Genomic DNA, 10,341 nt, shown 5'->3' with positions numbered 1-10,341 from the left:
AAAAAAAAAAAAAAAAAAAAAAAAAAAAAAAAAGAAAGTCACGGCTTGTCTCGGTGGCTCAGGCCAGTAGTCCCAGCACTTTGAGAGACGGAGGTGGGTGGATCACTTGAGGTCAGTAGTTTGAGACCAGCCTGACCAACATGGTGAAACCCCATCTCTACTAAAAATACACAAATTAGTCAGGTGTGGTGGCAGGAGCCTATAATCCCAGGCTGGGGCAGGAGAATCGCTTGAACCAGAGGTTGCAGTGAGCAGAGATTGCGCCACTGCACTCCAGCCTGGGCGACAGAGCAAGATTCCCTCTCAAAGAAACAAAAAAGAAAAAAGAAAAGGCGCCGGGCGTCGTGGCTCACGCCTGTAATCCCAGTACTTTGGGAGGCTGAGGCGGGTGGATGACGAGGTCAGGAGATCGAGGCCAGCTTGACCAACATGGTGAAACCCCATTTCTACTAAAAATACAAAAACTAGCCGGGCGCGGTGGCGGGCGCCTGTAGGGCTGAAGCAGGAGAATGGCGTGAACCCGGGAGGCGGAGCTTGCAGTGAGCTGAGATCGCGCCACTGCACTCCAGCCTGGGCGACAGAGCGAGATTCCGTCTCAAAAAAAAAAGAAAAAGTTACACATATCAGAATATTGAATATGCCAACACGTAAAGAAATCTGCTCAATTTAGTTTATCTTGGGGTAGAGAATATTAAATTATCAAAATTCATTTTTTAAAAATTTAAGAATTTATTTACAATAACTTAAAGAGTACAGTTGAATTGTTTGTAACTCAAAGGATAAACGCTTGAGGGGATGGACACCCTATTTTTCATGATGTGCTTATGTCACACTGCATGCATGTATCAAAACATCTCATGTACCCCATAAATATATACACCAACTATGTACCCAGAAAAATTTTAAAAATTAAGAAAAAAATAAGAATTTAGTTAGGCCTATTTTTTTCCTTGTGAAATAAATAGCAATTTTATTTACTTATAAGCTCATAAACGCTTTTTGGAAAGCCATGTCAAACCAAACTGGTCTACATAAACCGTTATACTACTTTACTAGAAGGAAATGAAATTCATTTGCTGTTCTTTTATTTGGCTCTCAGTGAAATATTATATAACCCCTCACATTATGTTAAAACAAAACTGTCAAGAACATTAAAAAAAAAATCTACTTGCTCTTGGCTTTATATCTCCGGAAATGTTTTGGGTTTCCTCAGTGGGTGTTTTTTGTTCATAGATATGATCACCTGTTACGTGTGTTACAGGGGAAATGAGGTTTAGAATTGATGAGCCAGCCACCCTCCTCCCAATCTTAGAGATGAGCACTCTGATCCTAGAAAGGTGATAGGACTTGCCAAAAGTAGTTGGTGGAACTGAGCTTCTCATCAGGACTTTCCTTGGGTGTGATCTGCTATAGTATGAAGTTTTCTGCCTGACCCAAGTTAGGATATCATTAACAATGAGTTCAAGTTCTTGTGGGAATTAAAGATATGAGCCTCTTTTAAGAAAATAAAATATGCTGGCCAAACACACTGACTCATGCCTGTAATCTCAGCACTTGGGGAGGATGAGGCAGGAGAATTGCTTGAGGCCAGGAGTTCAAGACCAGCCTAGGCAACATAGTGAGACCCTATCTCCACACACACACACGCACACACACACACACACACAAAATGAAAAAGAAAAAGAAAATTAGCCGAATGTGATAGTGCATGCCTGTAGTCCCTGCCACTTGGGAGGCTGAGGCAGGCGGATCACTTGAGCCTGGGAGGTCGAAGATGCAGTGAGCTATGATTGTTCCACTGCAGTTCAGCCTAGGTGACAGTGACAAACGAACGAACAAATGAACGAAAGAAAGAGAGGAAAGAGAGACAGAGAGAGAAAGGAAGGAAGGAGGAAGGAACGAAGGAGGAAGGAAGGAAGGAAAGAAGGAAGGAGAGAGAAACAGAGAGAAAAGGTGGAAGGAAGGACAGAGAAAGAAAGAAAAGAAAAGGAAAGAAAGAGAGAAAGAAAGAAAAGAAAAGGAAAGAAAGAAAGAGAGAAAGAAAAGAAAGAAGGAAAAGAAAAGGAAAGGAAAAGAAGGAAAGGAAAGAAAGGAGGAAGGAAGGAAGGAAGGAAAAAATAAAGAGAGAAAGAAAAAGAGGAAAGAGAGAGAGCAAGCAAGCTAGCTGCTGAGAGGCACAGAAAGACAAATTTTATAAGGACCAGCCCTGAAGTGAAAATTTCTATCTATTTTTCTCCCTTTCCAGCCAGAACTGCAGGTCACCAGCGAAGGTCAGAGGTAGGCAGACAGGGCAGCTAATGAAAGAGTGGAGGAAAATTCTTTCCTTTTGTTTCAGGACTAATTTGAAAGAACACAGCCATATAATAATATCATGAAATCTTGTACTTTATTTCTGCTGGGTTTCTAATTCAGTTAAGTACTATAGAGATGTATTAAGATTTGGTCTTTTTTCTTGAAACTATTTTGTAAATTTTAAAATAAGTTAGACAATTAGAAGTTGAAAATTTCACAAACAAAATTTACTACAAAAACTATCAGGCGCGGCCGGGCGCGGTGGCTCAAGCCTGTAATCCCAGCACTTTGGGAGGCCGAGACGGGCGGATCACGAGGTCAGGAGTTCGAGACCATCCTGGCTAACACGGTGAAACCCCGTCTCTACTAAAAAATACAAAAAACTAGCCGGGCGAGGTGGTGGGCGCCTGTAGTCCCAGCTACTCGGGAGGCTGAGGCAGGAGAATGGCGTAAAAACCCGGGAGGCGGAGCTTGCAATGAGCTGAGATCCGGCCACTGCACTCCAGCCTGGGCGACAGAGCGAGACTCCGTCTCAACAAAAAAAAAAAAAAAAAAAAAAAAAAAAAAACTATCAGGCTTAGATCTCCTAATAGTTTTCCATTGAAATTGCTCTGTTTATATAAAATGATGAGATAGATTACTTATCAGTAACTGATACCATCTCAGGATCTTTGACTAGTCCCACTAGTAAATGCCTTATTAATTTCAACAAAATATGACTTATAAAGCCAAGAAAAATAATTGAAAATACTACACAAATATGTGATAAAAAAGTTATTTCCAAAAACTATGGAATGTATTTAAAACACTGCCAGCATGATATACATGTGTCTATATCAGTGTAATTTCCCCTGCTTTGGTACTATTATTTGAAAAATTTAGCTATTATAGTTTGTTGTTGTTGTTCTGATCCAAAAGAGAAATGAGAATTCAGGTATGGACTAATTTTATTCCAATACGGAATTGATGAATTATGCTGAGTTATGTGAAGTATCTATCTGAAATATTAAGTAAGAAAAAGAAAGGAAGGCATAATCTTCCTCATTTTTGGAACAGAAGACACTGCAATTTATTCCAGTTTTCAGTTCTTCCCATTTAGTCAATATTCTATGCATCCATAAGTACTTTGATTCTACCAAATGTATTGTTTTTATCCTTTTTACTGCTTTGTGATATCTACCTATGTTATTTGTTGGCGGTTAATCTTTCCTGCAAGCCTCAAAGCACCATAAGATGTTATGGAATACCTACAGAATGGAAGCTTCAGCTCATCTATGCCTTGCAAAGATGTAAACGTAAGGAAAAAACAGCATTGAATTCCAGAGGCTGATAAATGTCATTTTTTATATGCTTATTTAATTCAGATAAATAGAACTGTTATGAATTTGAGAGGAATGAAGATGTTCAAACACTAACAGAAAATCATTAGCTTCATATTAGAGCATTCAAATGCTCATGTAACTCTTCAATCCATCTGGTTTCATAAAACCACAACTTTGAACACAAAAAAAGTGGCAGAGTTCACACTACCTTTTATATGTTCCTAAGTATGAAATTGCATCCATTTATTATGAATTAAATTTGAAAAAAATCACAGATTTAAAAACAAAGTACAACAGTGCCTGATTCTTTTTAATTCCACAAATACCTAGCATCTCAAAGTAACACGTAAACACACTTCTATGCTGCTCAGTGAATCCTTCCAATTTCGATAATAAACTAAATAGGATCAGATCTAGTATATGACTTTCATGTATAAGTTATGGTTTTATACATTACTTTGACAATATTACTGATACAACAGAGAAAAATTTTCAACTATTGTATTTATTTAAAACAAACTGACAGGTTCAAGCACCTGTCTTCAGAAAAGCCGGCAGCATTTTTTTTAAAAACATACTTAAAGTAAGATTTGGTCTAAGCCCTTAATACCTTCCTGAACAGCCGTGCAACTAAACACCCTCAGGAGATGTTACATAAGGGAGAGAAGAACATGGAGCGATTTGCACTTTTCCCACTAGATAATATTAATAAGGTAAAGCAAATCCAGATGTTTATGAATGAACAGCTGTCATGTTTAATGCACTTGGAGCTCTGTAAAACTAGAGCCACTATCATATATGCTTATATAGCTATATATGGATTTTTAATAAAGTCTCTCACTTGATTCAGAATTTGAGGATGATCTTTTTCCTGGTCAGTCATTTCACGAGAACAATAAATAAAGTAGAAAAGGATGAAATATGTTTTGCATATTTCTGTGGAAGAACGGAAAACATACTTTGAGAGGTTCAGAAGATTCACTGTACAGAATGAACAGCTGATATACGCTCTCTGTGTAATTTTTCTTGGCTGGGATATTTAAATGCAATAGCTCCTCCAAAACAAGAAGCCACATTCATTCTTGTCCAAATCCCTGTCTCTTCTATTGCAAAAAGAAGAAGTTTTTCCTTTCGTTGTTTATAACTCTTATATGGTGGTAGATCCAAGCGATTAAAACACATATGGCTTCTTGGCAACCAAGTGTCTTTGCCAACTTTTTCAATGCAAAACTTTTGAGGCCCATGACTTCCTATGAGCTCAGCAAATCCTCCTAGAGATAAACGGCAGGTTCCAGTGATGAAGTAGCATTCTTACTTCATTGTCTGTCTCTTTCACGAACTGCCAAAACCAAATGATTTGCTTGCTGTTTCTTGTGTAATGTCGATAAACATTATTTCTCTGCCGATCTGCCAAGTCAGCGTCCTGCATGCCACACAACGTAACCTCTAATTCTTTTTCATCGAAGTACTGTAGCCACTGATGAGGAAGAACTTCATTAAAACCATCAAGGAAAGTGTGGTCTGTTCTTGTACTCCTCGAGAAAAATGCCATTCTGTCATTAAACCAATATATTCATCTTTGTTCTCCTCAGTCACCAGAATATTGGAAACTCCCAACTTCAGGTCATGTGAAGTAACTGTTCCCCAAATCTCCATGTCAACAGAAAAGTACATTTCTAAGCCACATTCTTCAATGTTGCTATCTCTTATCCAGATAAGGGAGCTATAAAATTCAGTATCAATAGATTCCAAATCCTTAATAGTAAGTTTTTTACTTAACATACGCTTGTAGAATGGTAAAGAGAAACCAGTATCGATAAACTTTCCATAAAATAGTGCCATGGCAATAAAACTACCAATGAAACAGAAGTACGAAAGATGGTCTGGATTAATGGCTGATGCTGGATTTATCTGCAGACAATAGTTGTTCTTCCCCGCATACTCAAATGAGCAATACATTGGGTTCAAAACTTCATGGGAAAGCAAGAAAAACTATTCTCTCACTAGGCCACCATAATGAAGTCCTTCTTCTCCTCTAAATATTACATGTAAGCGCCTCCTCAAGTCATAGGGTTTTAATGCCATAAGCTGCTGGAAGGAATCTTCAAACAACGTCTGCTGGGACAGATTGATCTTTACATGACTGGGTAGTGCATTAGACTGGCATAAATAACAGAAGTGAGCAAGTTTCCATCTAAAGCTGCATTCAAAAGCAATTTGTGGACCACCTTTAGTTACAGATGACTTCCCATTGCGAGGATCTTTGAATGTTGTTGTTCTTGCATTATGATCAACAAAGTACCTCACACCTTCATGAGTATATCTAATTTCCCAGCCTTCTGGCAGAGGTTCTTCATTCTGTAAGCCTTGAGTTCTTGGATCTTCCCACTGGGTTGTTTCTGTGTTATGATTCACAAAGTAAACCCTGTCTGTTGAATCCACTGTTTTTTCCCAGCCTGGTGGCAAAGGTCCATAAGGGTCATTTTCTGCAGCTAACATTGAAGCTGAATAGAGGTATCGTTGGTTAAACTGTTGCATAGCTCCCTGCAATTGGTTCTGCTGAGATTGCCACTGTTCAAATTTTTGGACCGATTCCATGGTAGCCCACTGCCATGTTGTTCCGGTGCTATGATCCACATAATAAACTCTTCCATGATCATCAACTCTTCTTTCCCAGCCTGAAGGTAAAGGTTGTGGTCTCTCCCATGTGATAGTTCAAGTATTATGATCCACATAATAGGTTCTACCATGAGGATCTTTTCTTTGTTTCCACCCTGATGGCAACGTTTCTGTGTTGGCATTCCCAGATTCCTGTCACAAACGATCTATACACCCATCTGGCTGCCTTGATTTGGCTGCTTCAAAAGCAGAAATACTTCCAGAATTAGAGGTGTCAGGGTCTAATATAATTCTAGATTCAGATCCCAATTCTGCACTGGTAGAAGGAATACATTCATTGTTTTCTGAGGAAGTCAGTATTTCTTGAACTGGAGGATCTTCAACGGTAGTACTAGTGCAATTTGGAGACAAGGCATTTTCTTCAGACACTACTGGAATACCCGTGACACAAGCATTATCAGTTGGGGCAAATGAGGATGATTCTCTATTAACAGTGTCATTGGTAGGCTCAGATGTGAGTGGTTTTGGAGGTGGTGTATTTTTGGGTCTGGCAGCAACCTGAGATGGAGATGAAGGCATGTTGTCTCCATTAACTACATACGAGCAACATGAGTTTCGCACTAGAGTGCTTGTAGGTACATGATTATCTATTCCATTCGTGCCTTCAACAGCCAACCTGGCAGTGGTCCTTGCTGAAGGCTCTCCATTTTCATGTAAGGCATCACCATTTTGCTGTATTTCTATGGTTGGAGATGAGTTACAGTTTGTTATATTTTCTTGCTCAAGCACCAGTCCATCAAGCACAACTGTCAATTCACCAGTTTGTGCTGTGCCATTCTTGTTTTCCAAGGAAAGTTTTAATTATTCTTTGACTCTTTCCAATTTTCTGTTGTGTTTCAAATCTACCGTTGCATTTCCTAATAAAGCATCTGCTTTTAAAGCATGATGACTCCAAACTCGAAATTCCAACGTGGCGTAACATTTACAGTTAGCTGTTCATCCCATTTTGGATTAGAAGAACTACTGGATTTTGCTGTTTTCCTAATTTCTCCATCTACAACTACTTCTGTATATATTGCTGTTCCGAACCAGTTCTTTCTTCTTTTAGGTTTGGCGCTAGAAACAGTTACCATGTAACTGCAGCCTTCCAGTGTGATTATTACTAGTATCAGACCTTGGTGAAGCAGTGACCATGTCCCAAAATTCAGCTAAAACTATGTATCAGGAACTGCTAGACACTGGGGATACAAAGATGAGTAAGACATGATTCCTTGTTTCAAGGAGCTGACAACGCCGGCGCGAAGCTGTCGGCTCCCGGCAGCCGGGCGGCCACGGCAGCGGCAACTCCTCCTGCAGAGGGCGCCCTCGCCCTTCCGCGCCCAAGATCACCGTCTCGTGGCAGGCGCGGCGGCTGCAGCCACTCAGAGCCCGCACGCAGAGCTCGCAGACACCTCACTCTCCCCCCCGCCCCCCAACCCCGGCCCTGATTTACATTTTTCTGATGATTAGCGATGCTGTGTTTGTGGTCCACTTGTATGTCACACTATTCCATCTGTACTTAAATGAGCTCCTGACGCAAGGAATAGGCACAATTCCTCTTTTACCTGCAGAGTATCAAAGGCTTTGGGATTCATGATGTTTTCCTATAAATTGTTACAGAAACAAGTTCTGCTCTGGGCAACATGGAAGACTAACTTGTATATTTTTATACGAATGAAAATTTATATCAAATCATTATGCATTTAAATTCCATTGGAAGCCAGGCGCGATGGTTCACACCTATAATCCCAGCCCTTTAGGTGGCTGAGGCGGGAGGATTACTTGAGCCTCCCTAGTAGCTGGGATTACAGGCACCTGCCACCTCATCTGGCTAATTTTTGTATTTTTAGTAGAGACAGGATTTCGCCATGTTGACTAGGCTTGTCTCAAACTCCTGACCTCAGGTGATCCGCCTGCCTTGGCCTCCCAACATGCTAGGATTACAGGCGCGACCCACTGCACCCGGCCTATTTATTTATTTTTGAGACAGGGTCTTACTCTGTCACCCAAGCTGGAAGTGCAGTGGTGCAATTACCGTTCAGCGCAGCCTCAAACTCCGGGGCTCAAGTAATCCTCCCACCTCTGCCTTCTGAGTAGCTGGGACTATAGACTTGCACCCCTACACCTGGCTAATTTTTGTAGAGATGGGCTTTCTCTATGTTGCTGAGGCTGGTCTTGAAGTATATTACTAGGAATGAAAAGAGAGTGGGTTTTGATGTCATTTTCTCTGATCTAAGACGTGACCACTGAACCATTGGCATTGATCATCATATCCATTGCATAGCAGTTGATAAGTAAGTGGTGTGTGAGTCTAACTCACATTGATAAACACTTGCCTTATAATTTCCAAACAGAGTAGTGGGCCCTAAGAAATGCATTTTCCACTCTGCTCAGTGTTTTTCATAAAATATTGTAATTAAAGCTTAACTATCAACATAGAGAAGGGGATCTATTGTGGTCACGTAAGAGCAGATGCAGAAAATATTTACTCACGGAGTCAGAAATTAAGACTGATGTATCTGGAAATGAGACAAGGGCTGGGTGGAGTTAATCAGGCCATTTTATTTGTAGCTGTTGTCATGGTGTAAGTGTAAATTTGTGGCCCTATGTGCTACTAACAGTGAGCTATGCTTACAAATAAAAAAATTAATAAGTTCAAATACGCAGTATACTTTCTATAAATCCTACCAGTGGTGTTCCAAGAAATAACAAGTGTAGCAAGAAAGTAAGTCCTTAGATTGGCATTTTCCATGTGATTCTGTGTCGTGCTATTCATCTTGCTACAAGATTTGAATGTCATGTTGCTTAAATATAAATCATTAATGTTCATTGATGTTTATCAGAGTCTGAATATTTGCTATAGGATTTACTTATTTGTAAGTGCTTTAAAATGTATTACTTTTTATTTATTAAACCATTTTTAGCTATTCATAATAGGAAGAACAGAGTATGAATAATGTTGGAAGCATTTTACAAATCATTTGTCATTTTGAGGAGTTTCAAGAAATCTTGAGTTCCAATGTCGTCGCCTTCTTCTTCTTCTTCTTCTTCTTCTGCTTCTGCTTCTGCTTCTGCTTCTGCTTCTGCTTCTCCTTCTCCTCCTCCTCCTCCTCCTCCTCCTCCTCCTCCTCCTACTCCTCCTCTTTCAGACAGGGTCTCACTCTGTCACCCAGGCTGGAGTGCAGTGGTGCCATCTTGGCTCATTGCAACCTCCGCCTCCCAGGTTCAAGTGATTCTCCTGCCTCAGCCTCCCGAGTAGCTGGGATTACAGGAACCTGCCACCATACCTGGCTAATTTTCGTAATTTTAGTAGAGACAGGGTTTTACCATGTTGGCCAGGAGGGTCTTGAGCCCCTGACCTCAGGTGATCCTGCCTGGGCCTCCAAAACTGTTGGGATTACAGGCGTGAGCTACCGTGCCCGGCCCAATGTCTTATTCTTGCATCCAGAAAAGTAACATTTTTCAGACATTTGGAAACATTATTCTCAGTGTCTGCTAAACATAGAATCTTCTGAATGCTAGTTTATTATTTTTTTTATAGGAAAAAGGGAGAACCATGTGACAATATTGGGTAAATTCTGTAATTGGGCTTAGTATTTATTGTAAATGAACACAATGGAATTCCAATTTATAAGTCACTTGCAAAGTCTACTGGATTCTCATTACCTCTTGGTGAACTGATAGAACTGAGTGGCCATGTGGTGTACAGTATGTGAAAATGGTGAAGCACTGCCTCCTGTAAGGTACTGCATGAAGCAGTCCATTTCCTCCACATTTGAACCGAAGTTGTCTTCATTTTTCTACCAGAGGAAAACAAACTATTAAAAAAAAAAGAGAGACTGAACACAAACTAAAACCATAGGACTGAAAAAGTCTTTAAGAAAGAAATAAAATGATCTTATACTCAAGGATCATTGACTTTTACTAAATCACACGATCCTACTGACAAGGCCTAGAATATGTATTTTGAATCTGTCTTTTCCTACCACTCCACTGCCAGCACTATTTTTCCACTGAATCACTGTAGTTGAACCCTAGTCTCTCTCTTTTTTTTTTTTTTTTTGGAGGT

The 10,341-nt window shown here is 40.0% G+C and overlaps 1 pseudogene across 1 annotated transcript; it reads right to left on the bottom strand.

The window, feature by feature from the left end:
- Positions 1-4,690: 4,690 nt before the first annotated feature.
- On the bottom strand, positions 4,691-7,452 carry LOC112618832 (annotated as a pseudogene). Its single transcript, XR_003118129.1, has one exon. The product of XR_003118129.1 is annotated as an NEDD4-like E3 ubiquitin-protein ligase WWP1 pseudogene (transcript).
- Between the last annotated feature and the right edge of the window lie 2,889 nt (positions 7,453-10,341).

The sequence above is a fragment of the Theropithecus gelada genome, chromosome 2, assembly GCF_003255815.1.
Source record: "Theropithecus gelada isolate Dixy chromosome 2, Tgel_1.0, whole genome shotgun sequence".
Taxonomy (NCBI): Eukaryota; Metazoa; Chordata; class Mammalia; order Primates; family Cercopithecidae; genus Theropithecus; species Theropithecus gelada.
Note: the sequence above shows the minus strand (reverse complement) of the source record. Positions and strands in the feature narration are given on the sequence as shown.